At 47.6% G+C, this 26,733-nt stretch overlaps 1 protein-coding gene across 2 annotated transcripts in view; it reads right to left on the bottom strand.

Annotated features, from left to right (window-relative positions):
• The window catches only part of CA10 (carbonic anhydrase 10), a 460,283-nt gene that overhangs the window by 413,436 nt on the left and 20,114 nt on the right, over positions 1–26,733 (bottom strand). The gene's annotated exons all lie outside the window — the stretch shown is intronic.

Below are 26,733 nucleotides of genomic sequence, written 5' to 3'. Positions count from 1 at the left end.
TCTCAACTGTGTTAACAGATTTAAGAATGAGAAGTCACTCTTAATTATTAAGCCCGAGCAAAGTGAAAAAATGTATTTTATCCCAGATACACACTCCCGTCCCCTCTAAGGAAGCACTTCCTCTGGACGTGAACACACTGTAAACGTTCCACGTACTAGACTTTCTCCTGCTACCACATGTCCTCATCTCCCGTGGTGAGGGGGAGACGACGTCAACAAAAGCCCATCATTTGCTCTGCTAGTAACTTTCCCGGCCACTTCCCAAGTATCCGCAGCCCCGTCCACAGAGCCAGCCAGGTCTGTGCTCATCTGCACATCCAGTCAGCGTCAACACTGGGTGTCGCCTCATCTCATTCCTGGCCCCTCAGCAGTGAGACTAGGTCAGCCCCCTCCTGCTCAGCTAGCCCGCCTGCGCCTGAGACTCTGCGCTTCAATCAGAGAAACTCAGTCTTCGCTCCCCACTGGATAAAGAAACGGAGTGGGGCTCCGCGGCCGTCTGGGCCCTCGGGTGCTCTTACAGGGACTCCAGTGATTTCTGCCTCGACGTTTACCTGCAGCCTCAGACCTTCGCTCAGTGATGCCTCCACGTACGAAACAAAGAGCTCGGTGCAGCACATCTGTTCCCCCAAGACTGTCTTATTTGCTCCAGTTCCAGGCCCCAAGTTCCTCCGTGACCCCCAAGGTAGCTCGGTGACAACGTCCCGGCACACTGGTGAGGGTGCTGCATCACCCATTACATCTCCACATGCGCCAGGTGCCAGCCTGAAGGAGTGGCGCAAACTCAAGCTTTGGAGCCAGACTGATCCGGTTCAACCCTTTCACTTACGGCGCTATGGCCTTGGGCCAATGACCACACTTCACGGACATTCCGTTTGCCGTCTATAAAACAGACATGACGATAAAGTAAGACCTGTCTCAGGAGTCTAATGGAAGTAAAGCAGGTGACCTGAGGCCCACATGTCAGGCACTCAGGACTGGCTCATCCCCCCTTACCAAGGAGGGCAGAGCACCTATCACACCCCTGCCTTCTGTTTATGTTTCCTCCTCCAGCAAGGACACAGATAACAACGACTGGGAGAGATCTGTCAAAACACCACTGCCCACCCCTCGACCCACCCCTTTCCAAAACCTATCACCTCCGCTCCCCTCTCTCCCTCTCAGTGACTTCCCTGACTGTCTCCAAGGTGGCAGACCTAGGTGAAGCAAGTGAGGTGCCCAGGGTGCATGATCCAAGGGGGCGTTCGCTGCCCTTCCTGAGCGCATGAGCCTCCTTAAATTGGGCCCTCGATGCACCCGACTCCGGCCGTAACCTGCTGGGATTCCACGCCCTCCATTCACCTCGTGCTGCACTGAGGATAACCACCCGCCTCCCAGGAGGTTACATGTACCTTAGATTAGTTAACGGTAGAGCTTAGGCAACTCTTCTCACTGCGGTGAACGAGAAATACAGGTTCCTGAGCCCCACGCGAGACCCTTGGAAGTAGTCCACAACCCTGGCTGCACAGGGACCCACCCGAAGCCCAGCCTCTCACTTCCAGGATTTCTGGTTCCACTGATCTGGGGTGGGGACACATGGGTCCTTGAAAAACAAGCTTCCCAGGTGCTTTTTGTTGATGATTAGGGTCAAATCTCTAGAATGGGGCCAAGGAAGCCCTTCCCAGGAGATGCTCACACTCCCCACCGGCGTCCTTGAAGGTCTCCAGCTCCGGAGTCAGACTCAAGGTCACATCCCTACTCTCGTACTTGCTGCCATCTCCCTTGAGGGAGGTCCGTCACCACTGCCTCACCTAAACGTGACAGTTACAATAGTACCTACTGCAGACGCGTTTATGGGCATTCAATAAACCACTCAGCGCACCACGTGGCACACAGCAAGGCCCGTGCAATGGTAGCTATTCTTAGTAGCATCTTAAGCACTTATTTGGCCCTTATTGTGGCCAAGCATTGTACATTCACATACATAAATGACATAGTCTTTGGCCAATGACTTACCCCCTACCCCCAACCCCCAGGGAACAGGAGATTCTAAACAGCATCAATGGACTAAGTTTATCTTGAGAATTCAATGAAATATTGCATGTAAGGGGTTTAGTAGAGAGACCTGGTACACAGGAAATGCTCAATAAATGTCAGATGTTATAACTATCCATAATAGAATTTTAATAAAGGTGGCTATTCCCTTAGGATTGTTAACCCAATTATTCTCCAAGAAAATGGTCCAGCTTAGCTCCTTAAATGAGACCGGATGTCTTACTCGAACGTATTTGTTTCTCCAGCTTTTAGCTCTGTGGCGGGCACAGGTCAGGGGTCCGAGAACGCTCCCCAGATGTGTGAATGAAGGAATTACCGGGGCATTTGTATTTGCCTTGATGCTCACATTGATTTTGCCTGTGTCTCAAGACTGTGAACACCTCACTGACCATGAGGCCATTCATTCTGTTTCCCAGTGCTGCCAACCTGCCCACGGCTCCAATCAAGAGCAGCCCTGATTTATGCCGCCCGGGAGTGGGCCAGGGGGGTGGAACCCTCCACCGCCGATTTGTCTATCGCCGAGTCCTTGAAAACTGAACAGGGAGGGAGAGGGAGGGAGAAAGAATGAATTAAGAGCTAACTCCCCATCACATTTGATATGAGGTCCTTTCACTCCGGCAGAGTACGGCTTTTTGTTGTCGTTAACATGATCATTCTACGGATGTTACAAAAACACATGGCAAGTCCCATGCCCGTGTCTTCCCCCTGATGGCCGCCAGGGCCTGACAGTGATGGAGGAGCAAGCCGCCCGGATTTCAGGGGCTTAATTATCGAACTGTTACAGGCCGAGCTATAACTCTGTAATACCCCGTGACTGCCGAGTGACTACAGTATAGAAAGCAAGACGTGCTTCCCCCATTCATTTAGTGGATATTGATTAAAGGGTATGTTTTAAAGCATTTAGGCTAACTTGGTTCTTTGTTTTATTTATTCATACCCATACGTTAATTGAAAGCCCAACGGCTCAAAAAGATTGTATTAACATGATCGCCCTCTACTGGCCATAAGGTGGAGTACAAACCTGGCTTGGACCATGTCCTACTAAAACCGAGGCTACTTTTTAGAAAGTACTGGGCTTTTCAATTCCGAAATACTTGCTAGAGGTCAGTTATGAGTATAGGAGAGGGACCCAGGTGTATTAAAGCCCCAACTGTCTTGCCTTATTTTTGCATATTCTGCTTCTTGAAAGATCATCTGATTTCATAGATTTGGTGATTTATAAAAAAAACACAGTCAGGAGACAGGAGACCTGAGTTCACACAGGCCTGTGTTCTCACCTTTGGATGGAGAAGGCTGAGGAACGCAGGCCTCAGATCCTTCTCAGTCTCCCCAGCTGCTGTGTGTCGACCCTGCACCCCATGTTAGAAGCTCAGTGCCCTGAGATCCTGCCTTGAATTTGACTTTAACTCTTGCTATAAAGTGATCAAAGGAGGAGATGGAATTTCTAGGGTCCCTTGAAATTCCAACACCTTGGGACCTAAGTCATACAAAGCCTGAGCACATCTATAAATAAATGACAGGGAAAACAATCCTCAGAAGAATAATTCCAGCTAAAACTTTTTATGTGTGATTTTTTTTTTCCCCTTTTAAAATTCTCCAGAAAATCCTCTTCTGTAGTTACTCTTACTTGTAACAAACTACTGCCTCCTTATAGTATAGACAGTCTGAATAAACCCTAACATGTTTGTAGCCTAGAAAACAGGAGAGAGAAAAAAAATCCAACACTAGACTCTAGAGGTGGCTTCTTACAATTTGAAACAATGAAGCCACGAGGCCCTGGGAGTCCAAGGCAGGAGAGCAGCCTCTGAGAGCTGGTGTGGAAACATTCAGAAACAAGCGGAACAGCTTCCCTCTGCAAAGCAGACTTGCAAAGTCATCAGCAACCTTGGTTTCCATCAGTGAGTGCCGGACTCCCCACCTCCCTGGTCACAGTTCAGAGGAGACATTAGCTCAGGCAAGGTGAGCACGGTGCAACCCTCCATCCTTGAAACGAATGCTGAGAGTGTGTGAGAGAGCAAGGCACTGCTTGGAGAAATGTCTTTTGGACCCCAAGGGACACAGAAAATGCCACATCCATCATCATAAAGTGGACTGACCTAGCAACGACCTGGCCCAGTGAAAATGCACCAAGTTACAAGAATTAAAAACAAAAATAAAAACCTCCTTACATTGAATTAGCCATCGATTCTACCAGGCGCTTTCAAATGCCTGCTTTCATGTGTTTCTGAAGACAACACTGGGAAGGGGTTGATAGGAGCATCATTAGGCCCATTTTATAGATGTAACTGAAGAAATTATGTACCTTGCCTTTAAAGACCAAATCACGCAAGTAATAAGTACTGTTCCCAGATATTTAAAATCATGTTCCGATGGATTTTCTTTACAATTTTTTTTTTTTTTTTTTTGATCTTAGAGAGAGAGGAAGGAGAGGGAGAGTGAGATAGAAACATCAATGAGAGAGAACCGGCGACCTCTTGGTGCATGGGTCAACGCTCAACCAGTGAGCCACACTGGCCAGGCTCTAATGGATTTTCTGAGGAAAATGTGCAAATCCTTCTAAGAATGTTAGGCTTGTTTGTATGTATGTATGTATGTATGCATGCATGCATGTATATATGCATGCATCTTCTTTCCAAGGAGAACAAGAGAGAAATAAACCATGGATTACCAGGGTAAAACCAGAGCATCATGGCTGGAAAAAGACATCTTTGAGTCTGACTCTGCCCTGACTTCTCCAAAGCAAAAGCTCTATTCCATGGGGCAGTCACCCAGAACATGGATTGGGCACCCAAAATGCATTATATGGGAAACACCATGGAAGCCACAGTCCCTTCCCAATGCACTGCCTCCTTGGGACGAGCTATGCAGAGTAATGCAGATTACATTCTGTTCTCTATGAGGCCTGTGGGCAAAACGGCAGCTGTTCGTTCCTGGGGGTTAGAAAGTAAGGGACAGGAAGCCTCATGCAGATCCCATCCAATCCCATGAGCAAGTTTCTAAGAAGAAAATCAACAAATTAAAACAACTATGAGGTATCACCTCACACCTGTCAGAATGGCTGCCATCAACAGATCCTCAAATAACAGGTGCTGGCGAGGGTGTGGAGAAAAGGGGACCCTAGGACACTGCTGGTGGGAATGCAGACTGGTGCAGCCACTATGGAAAACACTATGGTGTTTCCTCAAAAATTAAAACTTAAACTGCCATTTGACCCAGTAATCCCACTTCTAGGAATATATCCTAAGAAACCTGAGACTCCAATCAGAAAGAATATATGTACCTCTATGTTCCTAGCAGCACTATTTACAATAGCTAAGATCTGGAAACAGCCCAAGTTTCCATCAGTAGACGAATGGATAAAAAAGCTGTGGTACATGTACACAATGGAGCACTACGCAGCCATAAGAAAGAAAGATCTCTTATCTTTTGAGATGACATGGAGGGACCTGGAGAGTATTATGCTAAGCAAAACAAGCCAATCAGAGAAAGAGAAATATCACACGATTTCACGTGTGGAATATAATGAACAAAACAGACCCAGAGACATAGAAGTAGGGTACAGACTGGCAAACCACAGAAGAGGGAGTTGGGGGGGGGGGGAGATAAACCACAGAACTTAAATGCATGTATGCGTAACCATGGACACAGACAACAATGCTGGGGGTGGGGGCAGATTGGGAGGAGGGTATCAGTGGGGAAAAGGAGAAACATCTGTAACAAAAATTTAAAAAGAAAAAAGAAAATTGACCAGCTCTAATTCAAAACATGTCCCAAATCTCCCCATTCTCCCCATCTCTGCTATCACCATACCAGACTAGCAGTCCAAAAGGTCCATTGAAGGTGCTTCCTGACTTCCAGGTGGCCAGTTTCAGACAAGGTCACGGCACAGAGCGGTCCTCTGCCAGCTGACTCTTAATGAACATGCGACCTCGTCCCTGTTGTCTCTGCAGTCGGGAGGCAACACATCCCACGGCTCCTTCGGCACCAGGCACACAGGTTTTATCTGGGACAGGCTCATGTAGGAGCTCATAAGACAACAATGTGTGCTCATAGCCCCTCCATCTCACCCACATGACTACTCTGCAGGTACAAAGCTTAAAATACACCGGACCAGACACCCGCCTGAGTCCAGCTGGAAAGACGGGGAGATCAGCGTGGTGTCTGTGAGCATGTGATATACTCTCTACGGCCATGCCTTTCGACTGGAGATGAGCTCTGCCTCCTCCCAACGCCCATCACCTTTCCCGCATCCCTGATACGAGCCGTGCATTTGCTTTCCCCGCCCGGTGTGCTGTGAGCGCCTGCGGGCAGGGAGCACGTGCGGTCAGCGTCTTACTCCACTCGGGCGGCTGGGTAGAAGGAGGCTCATGGAGTCCGAAAGCTAGCTCTGCTAACTGTGGGACTTTGATTCTTTAATTAACCTCTCTGAGCCTGTTTCAACAGCGAAACAGTTCCTGCACAGATCTAATGAGATAACACATGTAAATTGCTTAGCGGATACCTTGCTCCTAGTAATTGACACCGTAAGTGATGCAGTCCAGTGTCTCAAACTGGGCTCTCCAGAGGTAAAATCTGAGAGAGGGATTCCCAGGCCTGTGATGTCATTGAAGGAGAGGTCTCGGGAACAAGGGAGTGAGGGAAGCAAGGTAGGACAGGAGGAGGCGCTAAACTGAAACCTAGCTTCAGCCTGATCCCATAGTACATACACTGCGCCGAAGAGTTGGTTCCATTTTGTTGGATGGATCCAGCCTGTTGTACCCTCACCCCCCATCAACCCTTCCATATCAGTCAATTATTGGCCATAGGCTACTCCCTACCCCTACTCAGGGGGCAGAAGAAGTCTTATCCTCATGGCCAAGTAGGTCCCATTTAACTAAGGGTAATTCTCTAGAGAAGAGGGCACTGTGAGCGGACAGCAGCCAATATTCATAGCAACCGTGTGAGGGAGATCTGGGCAGGGTACCAGCAGCGCCCACTACACTATTATTACTCTATTTGAAAATCCCATGTGTAGCTCTGAGCATGTGATATGACGGGGACTCAATAAATAGTTACTACACTGAATTAAAGGATCCAAATTACGGAGAATATGCAAAACCAGCGTGAGCAGCTTCAGTCTTGGCCACAGGTCCATACTCTCTGGAGGCAGCACTGGCATTTCTCTCCTTCACTGACCCCTGTAATTACTGAGACCACACAAGGCTGCAGCACGTCCCCACATTCCTCGGCACACTGATTGTGTCGGAAGCTAACGTAACAGAGAATTTCCTTGCTTCCCTTGTTTCAGAGATTTTTCTGGTGTTAATTACACCTACGCTTCCATCCAAATATTTCATTGTGATGCAGATTATACTCGTAAGTGCTTGAGTTATTCTTCGAAGGCAAAACGAATGAATAATGTTTCACCACGCACTGTGACATGTTTCCCAGCACGTAAGTGACAGATGCGCTTTTAAATGATGTACTTTTTCTTCTCCTTGACATGCAAGGACCCAGATTTAAAGAGATAGGAGATGTAAAGGCGTTACCTTCTGCATCTACTGATGTCATGCTTGGATTTCCATCCCCATCAGCAAATGCATGAATAAGTAATGTGCTCAGGTCCCAGTACCTGCTCACATTATATTGTATCAGCAGACTTACACTCTGAAACACCATTAAGACAAATCCCCAGGCACTCAGGGAAAGGGGGGAGGAGCTGGGCTGGTCACTAATAGGTGTGGGGAAAAGCACTTTGTAAGTTGTAAGGTGCTTCAGAAAGGTCGATTTGTAACTCTATTGGTAGGGACCAAACTGAATTCAGAGAATGAGTCCCAGCAGGTGCTAGGAGAACCTTGAAGAGGGCGTGGCTTTGGCATCACGTGAGAAGGGCACAGGGATTCTGGACACCAGCGCCACCATCGTGGGGTCAAGGAAATAAATGTCCGACAACTGGTTTTCTTCGGAAAGAGTCCTGTATGTGAAACAAAGAGATCTATTGCCCAAGTTCATCAGATTTCATTTTAGATTTATCAGGACCACGAGGTATTTGAGAAAGGAAAAAAAATAACAACACACCCTCTTTGGTATGGATACTTCACAAAGTAATTGACCTCTCACATGTATATTCATGTAATGGGAAAGAGGGGGCAGGCTCTATTTTTGGAAGAGAAAATAGCTGAGCTCTAGTGTTGGGGCTGACAAAGGATGGGCGAAATCTGGCCCTTTGCCTGTTATTTAAAATAAGTTTTATCGGGACCCAGCCATGCCCATCACCTACACATCCTCTGCGACTACTCTTTTATGCTACAAGAATAGGTCCAGTAGGGGACACGCAGCCCATCTTGGCTCACAAGGTCAAACATATTTACTATCTGGCCCTTTACAGGAAAGGTTAGCTCATCTCCGCTCTGCAGCCAGACTCCGGGGGATGAAACACTGGCTCCATCACTCATTAGTGCCATTACCTCGAGAAAAGTCGTCAGTATCATCATCATGAGGACACTAATACCATCCACCAAACAGGGCTGATGTGAAGATCAAATGAGTTATGATAGTCAAAGCACCTGGAACACTGTGGAATATAGTAAGGAATTCAAGCCATTCTTTATATGACTATAAACAGCGAGATCAAACGTCCTCTCTCTCTCCGCAAACATCAGGGGCCATCTGCCAGCAGGAGGCAGGACCACCAGATGCCCTCTGCCCTTTCCTGCGCGTCCACCTGGACTGTCTGTCAGACACAACTTACTGCGAACGCAGACAGATCTTCTAGGTAATCCAGAGCAGCCCCGCGGAGGGCAGACCGCTCTTTCCTCTCCCCACTTTATCCCTGGAAGAGGGCGTCAGTCAAAACCTCATGCAGAGACTGCAAAGCTCCTTCCTCCGGCTCCTACCAAGATATTCAATGGCCGGCCTAACAACTCTGACTGACGGTGTTTTCTCACCTTTAAAATCAATTAGGGGCTTTGATTGTATGATCCAGGGACTGGGGTTTAAAACACCAACGCTGAATGCCTGAGAGGACTTATTAGTGTGCACAGGTCAGCTGCTCAAGGTGCACAGAGGGTCCAGCCTCTGCAAGGCAGGGATGTAGGTAGTCCTGAAAAATGCAGATGGACACATAGGTTACCTCCCTTTCTCCCTCCGTCTCCCTCTCTCTCTCTCTCTCTCTGTCTCTCTGTCTCCCACCCGCCCTCTTTTCCTAGCAGTGTTCAATAATAAAAAGTAAGTGTTTCCCTGGCCGGTTTGGCTCAGCGGTTGGAGCGTCAGCCTGCAGTCCAGAGAGACCCGGGTTCGGTTCCCGTTAAGGGCACGTACCTCGGTTGCAGGCCCTGGTTGGTCGTGCGGGTGACAGCCACTCGATGTGTCCCTTTCACATCAATGTTTTTTTCTCTCTCTCTCTCCCTCCCTCCCACTCTATCTGAGCAAAAAATGAAAAAATGTCCTCAGGTGAGGATTAAAAAAAAAAAAAAGTGTCATGAGTAAAAGAACTATATTGATACCGATATGTACAAGCATAGCCCTGGGAACCATGGGGAAAAAAACAAAACATAAGGTATGATTCCTGTACTAGGGAGTTAATAATCCACTTGGGAATACAAGACAAATCCGTGAAAAGTTAAACAGCAATTAATGAGTTCAACGCCTTTACAAGACTGCAATGGAAAAGATAGCACCAGGCAGTGAGTAAGTAGCTGCGGAAGGCTTTCTTCAGACAGTTACATTGTAGACATTTCCGAGGAGAACCAGATCCACGTGACTTGTGAATTTGTTAACCAAACAGGAGAAAACGGCCCGCCCACTTCCTCCCACTGAAGGGAGAGAAAACCCCCAAGTTGAACGTGTATTTCCATTTCAAGTGACTAATTTAAGGTGTTTTCATATAAAATGAACATGAATGATTTCCCAGGCTAACCACGCGTGTTAACCAGCCACTGAACGCTGCTGTCGAACTTCAGTTGTGATGTTTTCGGAGGAAATGTGTCGACTAGACCGGGAGATTCAGATGGAAATCAGGACTTGGGGTTTGGTGAAGCCCTGAAAAAGAGGACAGCCCCCATGGCCAAAGCGCGAGGAGGGGCTGGGGTCCTGAACAGCAGCAAAGGACCCCAAAGCTGACCTAACACAGCAGAACTCAGACTCAGCAGGAATGAGCAGGAGTGGCTGAGTTCTAGAATACTCTAGAAAGGCCAAGCTGAAACACCTGTGAGGGAGTCTCCTGAATGAAGCTGCTCCATCCTCTTCACCAACTCACTTCACTGTAGGCATCCTTACTTCCTAGGTGCTTGGGAAAGGGGTTTATTCCCAAACATGTCACCACATTCCAGCTTAACCATATGCCCAGATTGCTATTCCTTTTGGACCAGTGAAGCTGTCAATTCTGGTGGTACGATGATCTGCTAGAAAGTCCACAGCACGGTGGAGAAGACTAGCTCCAAGACCAACCTGCCTGAGCTCAAGTCCCAGTTCTGCCTCTATGACCTTGAGCAACTACTTATCCCAATGGGGAGGACAGACTGAACTCAGGGTTGTATCAGGGCCACATGAGCTCACTCATGGGAGGCTTTTAAAACCATCCCCGGTACATAGCACCTAAAAAGTGTCAGTGGTCATACCCTGTCCTCTCTTATTCCGCCTGCCATCCACAGGGCAGCCCTGCCTCCTTCTCTGGGGCCAACACTGACCCTGCAAAGAAAGAGATAACAAGTCACAGTGCACTAATTGGGAAGTCTTGCTTCTGGCCCTGTGTTCTCCTGCCCTGGTCCCACCCAGGGGACCTTGTTTTAATGACTTGGTTCTAACTTTCTCCTTCTACCTATCAGGTTCTGCTTTCAAGGTACCCCAGTTTTTCTCTTAGGGCACCCTCTGTGTTGACCCATGTCAGTCATTCTGAGAACTAGATCCAGTCTTTGCATCCCAAGCCCCCTCCTGCCACTGGGTCCCTCTAATGCTCAGTCTGCCCCCATCATGGGACCTTGTCCATGGCATGACTGCTCAGGAGACAACTGCATCGTCCCATTGCCTTCCGTGCCTCCAAGAATCTCACCGGCCTCTACCCCTTTGCATTTGTGGTTTGGCGTCTAATCCACTGCAGGACCGTGGAGTTTGAGCAGGTAGTCTCAACCTGCTGGACCACCGGCTACACTGCTGACCTGAGGCAAATGCACCACGTTTCTCACGAGCCTTCTCCAAGGGTTCGCCTTCTCCGAGTCACCTCTAGGTCAGCTGGTTTAACGAAATGAGAAGACAAGGAGGATGTTCAGACCTCCTCCCAATTCTGCTCTTTTAGGCAAAACCACTCATCAGCATTAAAACAGGGAGAAGGTGTAAGTGATACGGCTATTGCTTCAATAATATGGCTGCTGCTCAGCACACAAGCGAACGCCTAGTGTGTGCGCAGGACAAGGCTGCCCAACGGCTCGTCCCTGAACCACTCCCCGGGCTCAGGCTCGGAGAGCCACGGACCCACGGTTTCACCAGGAAGACCTCACCGAAGTGGAAGGAGAACTGCAGCCTCCCGATAAACATTCTCCAGCAATCACATAAAAGGAGGGGAAATTAAGGGCACGCCTGTCTATCTTACACACATACACCAAGGCCTAATAAAATGCTAAATATTAATTTCCAGTCACTGTGAAGACGACACCGGTCTATCACAACAACTTGCAACTAAGAACTCAACTCAGCATGAGTTTTGTTACAAAAAGAAAGCCCAGCCCTGGCCGGTTTGGCTCCGCGGTTAGAGCATCAGCCTGCGGTCCAGAGAGACCCGGGTTCGGTTCCCGCTAAGGGCACGTACCTTGGCTGCAGTTTGTCCCCGGCCCTGGTTGGGTCGTGTGGGTGGCAGCCACTCGATGTGTCCCTTTCACATCGATGTTTCTCTCTTTTCCTCTCTCTCCTTCCCGCTCTATCTGAGTAAAAAAAATGGAAAAATGTCCTCGGGTGAGGATAAAAAAAAAGAAAGCCCATCTGTCTCCCAAACAACACGCCTGCCTCTGCGCACACCTCGGCTGCCGGCCCATCTAATCACCTCCAGGGACCGAAGGCAAGAAGCTGGTCACAGCAGCGGTGACCGACACCCCCACCCCCACCTCTGGCGGCTCTCAGAATGTAACAATTATCCTAGCCTGGGGCTCGGCAAACCAAACTCTCCACATACAGTACGTTTCCTACCGCCTTTTGTTCTGTAGCAAATATCCCTTTACAGACGCCTCAATCAGAACTACCCACACAGACGTGAACATAGCTCGGAGAGGGAGATGAATTTGTTAGACAAATATTTGAGCGCCAGAATCAAATATGCACGGAGAAGCCACAGACGCTCCGACGAGGGCGATGGGAGAAAGGCAAGATTTAAGGTGTGGCCCCAACTTCAGCGGAAGAGGTGGTAAGTTTTTAAAGCGCTATTTTAGAAAATCAAAGTGAATGCAGATCCAGTGTGTTTACAAAAAAAAAAAAAAAGAAAACACTGTACACAAAATATCAGAATTTGAAATAACAAAATCTGACGGTGCTATGATGTACCATTTTAGAAACTAAGACAAAAGGAAAAAATCTGTACTACTGATCCTGTCACTATCAAAATTTGGATATTTTGTTCATTATGGATATTTTTCACATTTTTTTGATTTCTTAAAAATACTTCATTGAAATAATACTTATCTCGATTTCTGAGGGTTTTTTATTTTATTTTATTTTTTGTCTCAACCTTGTCCTTGTCTCTCTCCAGATGATTGAGAATACTCATACCACTAGAAAGAGCAGGGGTACTGGCTTCTGACAGAGAATACTGTGACCCACTTTATTAGAATAAATAAGCCCCAGAATTAGTATAGTGGAGTGGAGGCTGGATTTTAGTAAAACGTTATTAAACGGGTTAAATATCCTCCCCCGTGGGTTCAAATGCCATAGCTTTTATCCAGAGAGGTCGAACTCGGGAAGTCCCAAATTCAACATTAACTTCATTTCTGTTTCATGATGGGTCTTGTTCTGAAAAAGAAGGTCCCTTTTAATCAGTAATTCCCAATTTGGGCACTATCACAGACATTATTTCTCCCCACCTCTAACCCGACCCTGAACTTGGAAAAATGTGTGTGTGTGTGTGTGCTAATGATGTATTAATATGTTTATTAATAAGCTCTGTCCACCTGTTTCTGCCTATCCCACCTTCTCATCCGTGGGAATGTGTGCGCAGAACAAGGGCAATGGGAGTGGACGAAGAGAGGTCGCCATGTGTCTCTTAATGATTGTTCTGGACAAGATGACCTTTTAAGAAAAGGACTAAGGCTCTGTTCCCAAGGGAGGCCTTATCCATCTCAAAGGCGCCCCCCTCCCATCCTGGTGCCTCATCCATGGCGACAACCTGTGATTGCCACAGGTGGAGCTGACGCGGTTGTGACCGAACGAACGCAGAGGGACCTGAACTTCCAATTAGCCCCATGGCTTCGCCAGGGGTGTCAGGCTTCTTGTCAAACATTGTGAAATTTTGAGAAGGTCTCAAAAAATGATTACGATGAAATGTTAATTAAAAGGAGTGATGTCGAGGAAATGGTGGGCACACCGTGTTTTCACCTAGGTGTTCAGGAAGAAATAACGTAAAGAGAAAAATAGTTTTGTGCACTTAGTAACGGAACTACAAATACTTAAGAAAATTATATGCTGTTTCCAATTAGAAGTCGAAAAAGAATCCAGACCTCACAGCCAAGGCTTGTTGGGCTTCGAAGACCTCAAGGTGGAAACGATGCACGGTGGTGTTGAAAACAAATCAGCTGTGGGGGAAGATGGACAGAGAGCCGGTGGGACCATGCATTTCTGAGCAAGCATTTATGAAGAGGAGGCTCGGGATGATGTGGTAAGCAGGCCAAGGGCCCGACGGCCATCGACAGAAGCTTGACATCTTTCATTCAGGTGACATCTCTAGATGCTGTCCCAGGTTATCTGCTGGAACAGGAGCTCCCTGAGCTCCAGGAACCATCTGTGTGTCCCAACATATTGCAGCGAGCCCTCCCAGGACAGAGTCAATCGATGTTTACTGAATAAGTGAATGAGCGAGTCCCTCATGTCATCACCAAGTGAATGGACTGCAAACGGCATCAGGATGGGAGAAGGACGCCTTTGAGATCGATAAGCCCTCCCGTGGGAACAGAACCTTAGCCCTTTTTCTTAAAAGTCATCTTGTCCAGAGCAATCATCAAGAGACATATGGAGACCTCTCTTCGTTCACACCCATTGGCTAATAAACAGTGATCTGTCCCACAGGTTCTTCTCTTGCATTGGTCCCACTTAGACTCTCCCGTCTCAAGCAAGTATCCAACTGTAATCACACCCTCTTATTTATTTTTTTCATTTTGACTGTGGGACTCCTTCCTATAATTCCTGGCTCTCCCATGCTCTTGTTGACTTCTCTAGCCCTGCATTTACCCCCTCTCCTTCACTCCACCCCTTGCCACACACAATCTAGCCCAGCATGGACAATCTCCTACACACTTTTTAAGCTGGTCCTCACAATAACCCAATGATGCTGGCAGAGCAAGAGTTATCATTGGTCCCTTCTACGGATGGAGAAACTGAGGGGCAGAGAAGTTAGGTGTGTTGGCCCCAGAGCTCAGTAAGGGATAGATCCCGATTCAGAACCATCTCCCTTCCCCAAGGCAGGCACTTCCCCACCATCTTCATATGAGTACAGGATTCTGTTCTGTACCAAGGACCTCAGCCTGGCATATGGCATGTATAGCATGTCATTGATTTAGGCCTGACATAAGAAGTGACAGACATAACAAGTCACATAAAAAGGTTCTGAAGACACTAGAGTACTCCATCCCTTTCTGTACCTATGGATTAAAACAGTAATTCTTTAACACGATATGCAAGATTCTCATTTGTTTTGTCTGATTTTCTGGCGTTTTTTCCCCACCACTCTCCATTATTCAGTGTCCCACCATGCTGACCTGGTGGGATCCCTCACCCTCTATCTTCATTCCCCCAAGCCTTTGCATATGGGGCTTCCTCTGCGATGCCCCTCCCACCCCATTCACCTGGTAACTCCTATTCGACCTTCTAGAGCCTGCTCAAGAAAGACATGAAACTTGGAGGCTTGCTCTCTTCTATGTCCAAACACAGTTATTTCAGTAGCTTCCCACAGCTCTCTGGATAAGGTCCAGATCATTCTCCATGGCTTGTCAAGGCTCTTCGTGATCTGGCTCTCATGCACATCTTCAGCCTGATCACTTCCTACACTTATCACGCCCTCTCACTCTCTTCTCCATCCATACTAACAACTTCCAGTTTTCACATCCACGTCACTGGCTCTTTCCCATGAGTCTTTGCACACGCAGCTCCCTCTGCCTCCCTCATCCCCTATGCTGGGAAAATTCCAACCCAGTCCTCCAGGAGGTCTCAGCTGAGGTTTCCTTACTTTCTCTAAGAAGTTCCCTTGAGTCAAGGTTGGTGGGACTCTCCCCTGCATTATGCTAACTCCTCACCATGGTAGGTAGTTCACGATGGACTCTCCCAATGTCACTCCCGATTGTTTTCTTCTTTGATACATCCCCTGTCTGTCCCAGAGAGGGTCCATGAAGGGAGTTATGGTCAGATTCTCTTTGATTTTTTAGTATGTTATTATTGACTTAAAATTTTTTTTTCTTTATTGATTTTGAGAGAGAGAGGAAGAGAAAGGGAGAGACTGATAGAAACATCGATGAGAGAGAACATCAATTGGCTGCCTCCTGCATGCCCCCCACTGGGGATTGGGTCCACAACCTGGGCATGTGTCCTGACCAGGAGTTGAACCAGTGACCTCCTGGCGGATGGGTTGATGCTCAACCACTGAGCAGCATGGCCAGGCCTCCTTTATTATTTTTATGGGAGATTCCTTCCCATGTTTGCAATCACAACTCTATAAGGCTTTGGGATGACTGGTATGGTGGAAAGAATGCTGAACTAAATGCTAGCTCAGTCTCAGATCTCTCGCATTCATTCATTCATTCATTCATTCATTCATTCATTCAGTCATTCAATAGCTATTTATGGAGTACTTTCTATCTATACCCTAAGTACTATCCTAGGCAATGGAGAGAACAGGCAAAGCCCATACCTTACTAAAACTTTCCTTCTAGTAAGGGAGTCAGATCAAACATACAAAGATAAACATACAGTGTAATGAATGTTAGGGATATGAGGAAAGACAGTGGCTGTGATATTGCCCCTGCTATCCTGGACAAACCTGTTAAATCTCTCTGAAACTCAATGTCATCATTTGTAAAATGGTGTCAATAATTTCTGCTCTAAATAACTAGCCGAGTTTCCACGAGGTTCAGATCTGCAGGAGTATGAGTGCCCTTTTGAATATGTACCAACTATAGGCTGTTGTTGTTGTTGTTGTTGTTGTTATTATTTTGATGTGATGTAGTCTCTATCCACCTCTTCCGAGAGCCAATATGTGAATCTGAAAACATCCATCAGTCACTTAGACATTTGAAAATGAACAAATGTTGGCTGCCAGCTTCAGGCTTCATCTGAATGTTTGGTTAAGGTATCTGCGTGGAGGGAAAAGGCACAGTTCACGGCTGTGCACTTGAAAGCGTCAACCTCCGGGGCTATTATTTTTTCTTATACTATTGTGATCATGGTAACTTTCCTGTCTAAATGTAAATCTAAAATGGGCATTTTCATGCCAATTTGCAAAAACAAGCTAAGAGGACTGTCCATCTCACATGAATGTTATTTATATTTCTACGCAGCTCATTTTTGTTCAGGACATATGTGCATGCCAGCAATGTGTGGGAGAGCACGAAATCATTCTCCAGGAAATTTAGGAACCAAATTTAATTTTGCAACTGTTTGCAAAAATTTTTTTAAATGGCAACATACTTTAAAAACACACACACACACAAAACCAGCTTTGAAAGGGTCGAACATAAACTAAGCTCCCACTCTTCTTTATTGCATTTGATCAAGAAGAGCTGATGGCTGCCATTTTGCAAGGTGCCTAGGAGCCAGGTGAAGATACGGCAAACGGGGTGAGCACTTCGGGCTTATTTTACCTATGGACGGGTTTGTTTGCAGTTCTACAATAAAGTATGAACACATCCTCACAGCAATTCTGACAGAACCTGCGGGCTCAAGTTCCTCTTAGCTCCTCACCTGCCCCATGATACCTTTACTGCACCCTTCTAGACTTCTTCCTACGGAATCACTAACATCTATATGTGCTTTTACATACATGGAACACTACGCATATTCTCCAGAAAGTTTACTTCTTAACTTGTGGCCTGGAGACCCCACCACAGCACATTGGGACAAAGAGCTCTCCCCCACTGGGTCACGGCTCACAGGACTGTGTGGTGTGGACCCACCACGGCTTATCCCACTCCTGTGGGTGGGCTTTGGGCAATTCCCAATGTCATTATGCTCAAACCACGCCACCCTGAGAGCCCCATACAGGCACAAAAGTGCCTATTTCTCCAGAGTACACACTGAGAGGTGGTACTGCGGCTCCAGGGACCTTCCCATTGTTTCTTCATTTAAATGTGCCTTTCTTGATTAATTTTTAGAGAGAGACAGGAAGGAAGTGAGCGAGAGAGAAGAAGAGAGAGGAAGACAGAGAGAGGTAGAGACATCGATTTGTTGTTCCACCTATTTATGTATTCATTGGTTAATTTTTACATGTGCCTTAACCAGGGATTGAACCTGTGACCTTGGCATATCGGGACAAGACTCCAAACTGAGCGATCTGGCCAGGGCCTCTTCACTTAAATTTTACCAGACGCTGCAGACTTGCTGTCCGATATGGAATACCAATGTACACGCTCACCAACCAGCCCCACGGCGGTTAGGAGGCAGCTCTGTGTTATTTAGGGAGGAAGTGGGTGGGGAGGGAGAAGCTGGTGCCTTCCAGCTCTCTGGGAGTTTCGTGCATACATCCAGCTGGCGAAGCCTGATGGAGAGGAAGGAGCTCAGCCTGGCCATACGTCTCTCTTTCCTATTACACTCAAGCTAATTCCTCCTCTATGCTACTGAGCCCTTTTCATCCATTTCCAGCTGACCCTTGATCTCGGATATCAGTTATCCTCTGGACCTATATTTCCTTGGGATACAACCCTCAGGAATCGTTCCATTGGAATTAATAGCAGCTATCAGTTATTAAGTGACATACCGTTTGCCTGAACTATCTCAGGTAATCCTAGAAATAGCTCTGCTAGATAGGTACTACTTTGATCCATGTTTTACGGATGAGGATATTGTCAACGAGGTTCCGTGGACCTGCCCAGGGTCACAACATCTGTCAAGTGGTGGAGCAGAAATCTGGACCAGGGCTGGGTGACTGCAATGCCAGCTCTGGGTCCACAACCTGGGCATGTGCCCTGACCAGGAGTCGAACCAGTGACCTCTTGGCGGAGGGGTTGATGCTCAACCACTGAGCCACATGGCCAGGCCTCCTTTATTATCTTTATGGGAGATTCCTTCCCATGTTTGCAATCACAACTCTATAAGGCTTTGGGATGACTGGTATGAGTCACAAGGCTCCGTGACAAGCACTCATTCCCTCCTCTGTCCTCCCAAAGCTCTTTATCTTTCCCCCTTTATAGCAGGTGCTGCTTTCTACCTTGTATGAGTTATTTGTGAATAGGAGTTATCTTATCCTTTAGACGGTTAGCTTCTCAACCGCAAGATGCCTGGCCAAGTCCCCTGTATCTCCACCACTGTTTGAAAAGTATAATACCTCCAACACAGCAGAAACCGAATACATATATGTTGAAAGAAAGACACACAGTACTTGCCATTCAATCTAATAAAATTTCTCCCCAGACAGTCCAAGATGCCTGAGTGTCCCGCAAGCTGAATCTGACAATGGCCTTCATGGTCACCTGTCCTGGGGCTGATTCCCACATCAGATACTCTAGACATGGATCTCTTCTGATCCCATCTCTGTCATTAGGAACCACCTGCCTTACATCCAGTTCCTCTAGGGCTCCACTGGTGCAGGATTTGATGCCTCCATTTGAGTTGATTCATCTGATGCCACAATTAGAATGTATTTGCCTTTGCTGATCAACGGAAGCCCTCCCCAGCTTGCTGCTCCCCATGTCTATGCTGTTTTCTATCTTCCATTCCAAGCCCTCTTCTCCTAGCATTTATCACCAGTTTCCAATATTTGGGGTCATGCCTTTATTGTGTCTTCCAGCTCGGTGGAAGCTTGATTTGACTGTCTGGCTCCCAGGCCAGCGCCACCCCTGGACACTAGGTGTTGAATCGCCTTCCATTCCATGCTCTGCTACCCAAGGGAAAATCACACTCTACCCCCGTGACTAACGCAAGCCTCCCAAATTCCAGCTTAGACCCAGAATCCTGGGCTTTGTTTATTTGGATGAGACTCTGGCTGAGAGGGGGTAGCAAACATGGTAACAAGCACCATGGTGCTCTGCTGAAGGAACCGGCCCCCATGTCAAGAACACTGAGGCAGCGCTTTGCCGTCTGCTCTCTCCAGCCTACTCATCCCAAAACCATGGTCAAGTCCCTACCCCATGTCGCCTTTACCAATTTTCCCCAAGAAGTATTGCGAACTTAGTTAAACTTCTGACATTCATCACCTAGACTAACATCTAATTATATATGGTCCCGTTTTGTTTTATGTCCTTTAAGGTCTGCTTTATTAGACAAAAAGCTTCCTGAAGCAGGGACCATACTGCCCTCAACACCATCAGAGCACATAGTTACTTCACACTGTGCGTGCAGTTATGCTCTACTCGAATTAACTCCTTTAATCCTTACAAGAGCCCTATGCGGTAGGGACTCTTATTATCCCCACTTTGCAGATGAGAATACTGAGGCATACAGAGGGTAAGTAACTTGCACAAGATCATATGAATACTATGTGGTGAATTCAAATCTATGTAGTCTGGTCCTAGGGGCTATGGTTTTGACCACTGAGACCTCTTCTTCCATGCAATCCCTTTACAGTCCTGATGACAGCTGGACACAGAAATATTACACAGTAAGTATCCGCTGGCTGTTTGGTATACAATTTGACACTAATGGTCCTTTCAGAATCCTTAAGTCCACTCTGCAGTCATTTTGAGATTCAGCTGCACATGGTCCAATTATTTAATTGGCCATTGTCCAATGACGGAAGAAGGGATCAGACTGGGACAAGATCTGCCCACAGAGCTTGGCAGCACTGAAGAGGTGGACCAGAGCAAGATGCGCTGAGCGCTGGCTGGAAGGGCACTGGGCGTGGCAACAAGAGCACATGCTCGTGAGGCAGACAGTGACGGGCATTCTGGTTAAGACAAAGGGCTTTGGAGCAGGGCGGCCTGTCCTGGAATCCCGAACCGTGACCGCCTTTCTCATGGAGCCACCGTGAAGCTACGCGAGCTCATGACCAAGAGCTCGGCACAGCAGTGGGCAGGGCAGGTGCACGCTAACTGCTATATTATTCACAATAATTAGAATGAACACCATCTGATATCTGGGCGCCTGACCTGTATGTGGGGTACAGCAATGGGGCTTGAAGGCACAGCAGATATAGAATTTAGCCTCTTTTCCTGGGGCTCTAGTGAGCTTAGTCAATGGGTAGTAGAACCAAATTAGGAAGAATATGATGCCCTAAGCTTAGTCCCTGTACAATGCCTGCAGCAAGAAAGGGACTAGGTGCAGGGAGAGGGGCGACCTGGTCCCAGATGCTGGTGGAACTGCATGACTCAGCTGAGGCACAGGACCAGAGCAAGGCGGCAGCAAGGGTATCTTGGAGCAGAGCCCAATACATGGGGTGAGATGGACTGAATCAGCCCCACCTCTGCGCGGAATGGCCCCAAGAACCATGGGCAGGCTGAGTGTGCAGGTCAGTATCATGTGACATCAAAGGTAAATTTTTAAAAAGTAGCTGGGAATCAGGTTGGACCTGGTCCATGTCACATGGGGCTGCCTCCCTTCCTTGTCCAGGCCTCACGCTGTGGGTGAGCGAGCAATCTGGTGCCCTGCCCTTTGCTGGAGGCAGGCACACAGCAGGTAACTGACTCCAGGGAGCGGACACCAAGCTGTCAGTGGGCACAGCGCGCGATGCACACCTCTGTGCAAGCCTCCCGGCCTCCGGGGCCCCAGCAGTGGGGCACATGCCCTCTGGGCAGGGAGCCTCGATTCACACAGCACGAGAGCCATAGCATAGCGGGAGACCCACAGAAGGCCTTTCAGTGTCTATTTTTTAAAGTGGTTAGCAACGCGGGGGAGAAATTGTCAGAGATCCACAATGAAGAGTTTAATCGAGAGTCAGCGAAGGGGTGAAAAGGAGAGAAGACAGTGGAAGAAAAGGCCTCGGGATTTTGGAAGAGAAATGCAAAGGGTGGTAACGACGAGAAAAAAGAAGTCACATCTCAGAAGCGGTCCAGACTGATGTTTCGTGGAACACTGTTGCCCGGGCCTGCTGCTTTAGCGTGGTCATTAACCACGCAGGCCAGCCCGACTCCTCCGCACATCTGACACACTGCCACTGGTTGTACCCCCAGCTCAAAGCCCACCTCCGCTTCTGGTCTCTTTTCACACCACCCACCATTTGTAATAGTGCATCCCAAAGGGTAACACAATGAATTATCAACTCAATGTATTATAGCTCCCTGTCTCTGCGGATGTTCATCTTCATGTCCCCAAGACCCTCAAGACTTAGGATAGTTCCTAGGGTGCTCGACTGACAAACACTGAAAACATAAGTGAAAAAAGGAAGGAATAAAGGAAAGAAGGGAGGGAGGGAGGGAGGGAGGGAGGGAGGGAGGGAGGGAGGAAGGAAGGAAGGAAGGAAGGAAGGAAGGAAGGAAGGAAGGAAGGAAGGGAGGGAGGAAAAATCCTTTATGGCACATAGAAGGGCAGCAGGAAGTGAGTCCATAAAATCATGAGAGTCTCATAGGCCAAGCTTATCCAACTGTCAAAGTAGCATAATCAAAGGTTATAAAGCAGAATGGTGTTTCAAAAAGCTACCTCCAATGCCCTCTTCACCTTCCATGTTCTTAATCCCATTTATTTTTGCTCCTTACATCAAACTAATGTCCCTGCACGCAGAGATTTGGCATATATAGCTTCATTCAAAACCAGTGGACCTCAACTTCTCCAAGAAAGATCCCTAAAATGCCCTCCCATCGGACTCATTGTTATCTCAGCACTTTATTCTTAACGTGCGTCACCCTGACCGTGCACCCATTGATCTGCCCCCGTGGGTGACATTTTTCCCTAAGAGTTATGAGTATATTCTTTAGAGCCAGACAAACTCGGATTCAAATCATAGCTCAGCCATTTGCTAGTTTTCTAAACTCCAGCTAAACTATTTCATATCTCTGAGCCTGTCTGTTCATCTATATAGGGGTGGTGACTGATACCCATCAATATGGTTTTTGTAAGAACTGAAGGCATTTCAAGGTTTGGACATATATTAAGCAATGAGTAGTTACAGCGGTATTGCCAGTTAAAGACAGGAGTAATAGTAGGTTTATTTGTTTTTATACCATAGTAAACTCTCTGGTAGAGTAGACTGTGTTCTTTTTCATTTATTAGTAATTCCTTTTCTCTCCCTCCTCAAGTCTACACCTCTCCTTCTTCCTTTGAAGGCGTCTTGCAATTCTGTGTGACTCGATGCAGAGTGGACGCTTGGCATGATGGCTGCCCTCTTCCATTGTGACCTAGATCCACGAACAACACTGCCATCCCTCCAGTTCATCAGTCAAAACCTTGGGTCTTGTTCTAACTCGCCATTCTCCCTCACTCCTACCATATGCAATTTATTAAACCCCATCGATCCGTGTCCTCAACAGCTCCTGACTCTTTCCATTGCTCTCCGTATCCAACCCCACCTTCATCGGCTTCCCCCATCTCCAGCTCAGATGGCCACCAGTCTCCTGACTACCTCTTTCGAGGTCACCTGTCCTCCTCACCCTGCTTCCCCGCCAGTCACTTCTCCACTCTGTGACCAAAGAGGTCTTCTTAAGCCTCAAATGTGATCGCATGAACCCTGCCTCCCGCAGCTGCAGGCCCTCGCGTGGCTTCCCACCACTCTCCAGATCAATACACAACTTGTTAGCGTGGTCGTTCTATGAGCACAGTTATTATCTGTGTTGAAGCCACACTGGTTATATCAGCACCCCCTCTGTGCACAGGCTGATACCTTTTCCTCCAACAGGTGCTGCGAGGAATAAGCCTCGTGCAACACTGCCTCAAACACAGAGTTACGCCCCGAACAGTGGGCCAGCGAGGGCTCTTTTTGGTCCAGGATACGGTACGTAACTGAGAGAAGACAGTGCGTGGGAAAGACGCAGAGACGCGGGCCACGCCTGTCCAGTGCAGGAGACAGTGATGAGCGGAGGAGCCGGTGTCTGAGAGCATCCATTTCACTCTCCGAAACATGCCCCGTCACAGTCGAGGGAACAGACCCAGTAAGGTTTGAGTTAGTGGCTACACAGTGAAGTACAATATTTATCTTCACGCTCTTGAGCTGCAGACTATTCAGCATTAGAAAACACCACCACGTCTATTGCCCAGCATGCCTGGGGCCCTCGGAGTGAAGAGGATCCTGATTTAATAGGCAAGGCACGTCATCTGTCCACGGGACAGCTGAGAGGTAACCCAGCCAGCAGCAGCCCCAGAACCCAGACAGAACAGCTGGGCACCATTTGGGTCAGACGCAGCTCCTGTCTCAGTGGTCAGGAGACCTTACACACCCTACCTACTCAGCCTGGCAGTGATAAGTGGTTTCTGTGTGTTCTTGCCTCAATATTTTCTGTGGGTGCTTGACGAGCATTGCAGAAGGGAGGCACCCACCCTAGAACAGGGTGCTGGGTAACAGCTCTGCCCCACACTTTCTGCAGAGGTTTCAAAGGGCATTCATGCAAACAGTACCACTGACCGGGGCACTGGCCTGAGCTTCCAGCTACGGCTGAACGGGGGGAGGGGCGTGGAGAGAGTACGATTTATATATATTCCTTATGTAATACGATTTTAAAATCAAAATAATCTAGAATGTGTTTCATACCTAAATTGGTAACAGCAACACAGGGGTTGCTTCTCCTTCAGTTGTAAACTACTGCGCTCCCTTACTAAATGGACCAGAATCGTTTACACAAATGAGGGTTTTCCCTTATAACATCAGCCAACTTGGAAAGCTACGCAACTCTGTCTGCATTCCCATCGCTTAGTTCATCTAAGTTCTGAGTTTAACTTATTTGAGGATCTTGATGTGAATCCCTAGCCCCTAACCCAGGGCTTGGCACCCAGGCAGGCAGGGCCACAACACATGTACACAGGAGCCAGAAGGCCCGAGGTTCAAATCCCAGCTCTGTTACCTAGAAATGTGAACTTGGCCATCTTGTTGACGGCTGTTTCCTCACAGGTAAAATGGGAATGACAACTGTCCAGCCCTCATGGGGTTGATGGGACAATTATATGAAAATAAAGCACCCAAACTACTTCACATTGTCTTCAGCACAGAAGCAGCACTCAATAAGGGCTGGCTACGACTATAACTGACATTCTACTGAAATGTATTTATTCCGGTTACACTCATTATGTACACTTTGTTGGGTTCTTCTTCCGGAATCCCTGGACATCCTTCCAAGCCACCCTAACGGGGATCTTTGGTGCAATCTGATATATAGGGACAACCGAAAATCAGTTAAATCTAAACCCAGTGTCTCTGAACTTCCTGACTGTTCGCTCTGAGTCTTAGTCTCTGATTTTCCTTTGTAACCATATGATCTTCCCCAATGCTTGGCACCTAAGTCCAGTAAATATTTATTCAATGAGTAGAACACGTGTTGAATAAATCATGGGATGAATAAAGCAGGTGAACAAGCTGAATAATCACAGGAGATTTACTCAGTTTGTTCACCCAGCCTAGCTCCAGGAATATATTAGAATGCGCTCAGAGGGTGGACAGATGGAGCCCTGTGAACCGAATCTGGGAAAGAATTTTTCTAGCTTGCCTTCGATGCTGCTCTGCTGGACACTGGCCATGCTCTCTGGTTTCACGTTGAACTGTTTTCCTATGTGTACTAGTTTCCTATTGCTGCTGTAACAAATTATTACAAACATAGTGGCTTTAAGCAGCACACATTTATTACCTTAATAAGCCTGGGGCTCACAAGTCTGAAGTTAGTGTCAGGGAGCTCAGGTCAAGGTGTCAGCAGACCTGTGTTCCTTCTTGAGGTTCTAGGGGAGACTCTGTTTCTTTGCTTTTTCTAGCTACTAGAGACCTTTTGCATTGCTTCGCTCACAGGCCCTACCCCATGGTCAAAGCACATCTCTGCAGCCTCAGCTCCTGTCTTTTCCTTTTTCTGACTCTGATCTTCCCACCTCCCTCTTATGAGGACCTTTGTGATTACAATGTGCGCACCTGGATATTCCCGAATAATCTCTCCGTCACAAGACCCTTAATTTAATCACATCTACAAAATCCCCTTTACCATGAAAGATAACATATTCACAGGTTCCCAAGATCAGGTCATGGACATTTTAGAGGGGGCATTATTCAGCCATCCCACTACGTCTGGAGTATTTCCTGCCTTTTGTGGTCAATCTCACCCAGGCAGAACCCTGAGCTTGGCTTTTCAGAGGGCACAGGCACGTGGCTGCATTTGGCCAACCTGACTCTCATGCTGAGACCAGTTCTGGAATGAACGGGAGGAAGTAGCCCTGACGCGGAGTCCACTTCCTGGCGAGGTTGGTGGGAGAACTGCCCGGCGTTCCGGGCACCAGTGATGTCTCGTGAGCAGTCCCCATCAGTGATGGGACCTCGCTGTCTCTGCTCAGCAGAGGCGGGGCAGGGGCTTCTCTGGAACAATCCCACAGCACATTCTTTACAGCGTAGTTTCAATTCTGAGTCTTGGGCCCACCCACAGATTCAGGAAGCACCTTTGATGCTTTAGCGAATTTCTTTGGAGCTTCTACTAGTCTTGAAGGGGTTCTGTTATACACAACTAGGGACACCAGTGGACATACCCTCCTGACCTGGGGTGCAGGAAAAACCTGCAGAGAGGCAGATGGGGTGCTCCTACAGAGTTAGAACAAACAATATTTTGGGGTACCTTTTAGGTGCCAAGGGCTTAGTAAAAAGGCCCTGAAGAAATGCAGTGTAATCATTCAAATTAGTGGTTGGTGAGCGGCACCATCCTTTGCGATGCCCATGCCCGGTGTGAGGAGAGGGGGGAGGAGGAGAGGGTGGAGGAGGAGGAAGAGGAGGGGGAGGGGAGGGAGAGGGGGAGGAGGAGGAGGGAAAGAGAACACACTAGTGGTGCTTCTCTCAGACTTTGATTTTTCACTCTCTTCTCAATCTAAACAGACTGATGTAGATATAACGTTGTTTGTGAAGGGATAGGGAGAGAGACTTTGATTATTGATGCTGGTCAGCATGGATGTACCCCTCAGGGCTTTTCAAAGCACTTTACTGCCATTAGTTGCTTATATTAAATAGTCTTGGAATATCCATTAGTTTAGAAAGCAAAAGTACCTCTGGCTTAAGGCTGCGTTTCACCCACTGCCCCCACCCCTGCATTATCTACAGCTTGCTCACCCATGGCTCTTTGTAGGACAGGGTGATTTCCCAAAATCAAGTTTTCCAATTGCTCTCTGTTCTGCGCCTTCTGCTTGCAGTTAGGAGTTCAAACCCTGGCGCTGGCAATTAGTAGCTGTGTGACATGGACCAATCACTTAACCTCTCTGAGATTCCTTCTTCTATAAGATATTGATACT

This window comes from Molossus molossus, unplaced genomic scaffold (genome assembly GCF_014108415.1).
Source record: "Molossus molossus isolate mMolMol1 unplaced genomic scaffold, mMolMol1.p scaffold_m16_p_19, whole genome shotgun sequence".
Taxonomy (NCBI): domain Eukaryota; kingdom Metazoa; phylum Chordata; class Mammalia; order Chiroptera; family Molossidae; genus Molossus; species Molossus molossus.
This window is presented reverse-complemented; position numbering and strand designations above follow the sequence as displayed.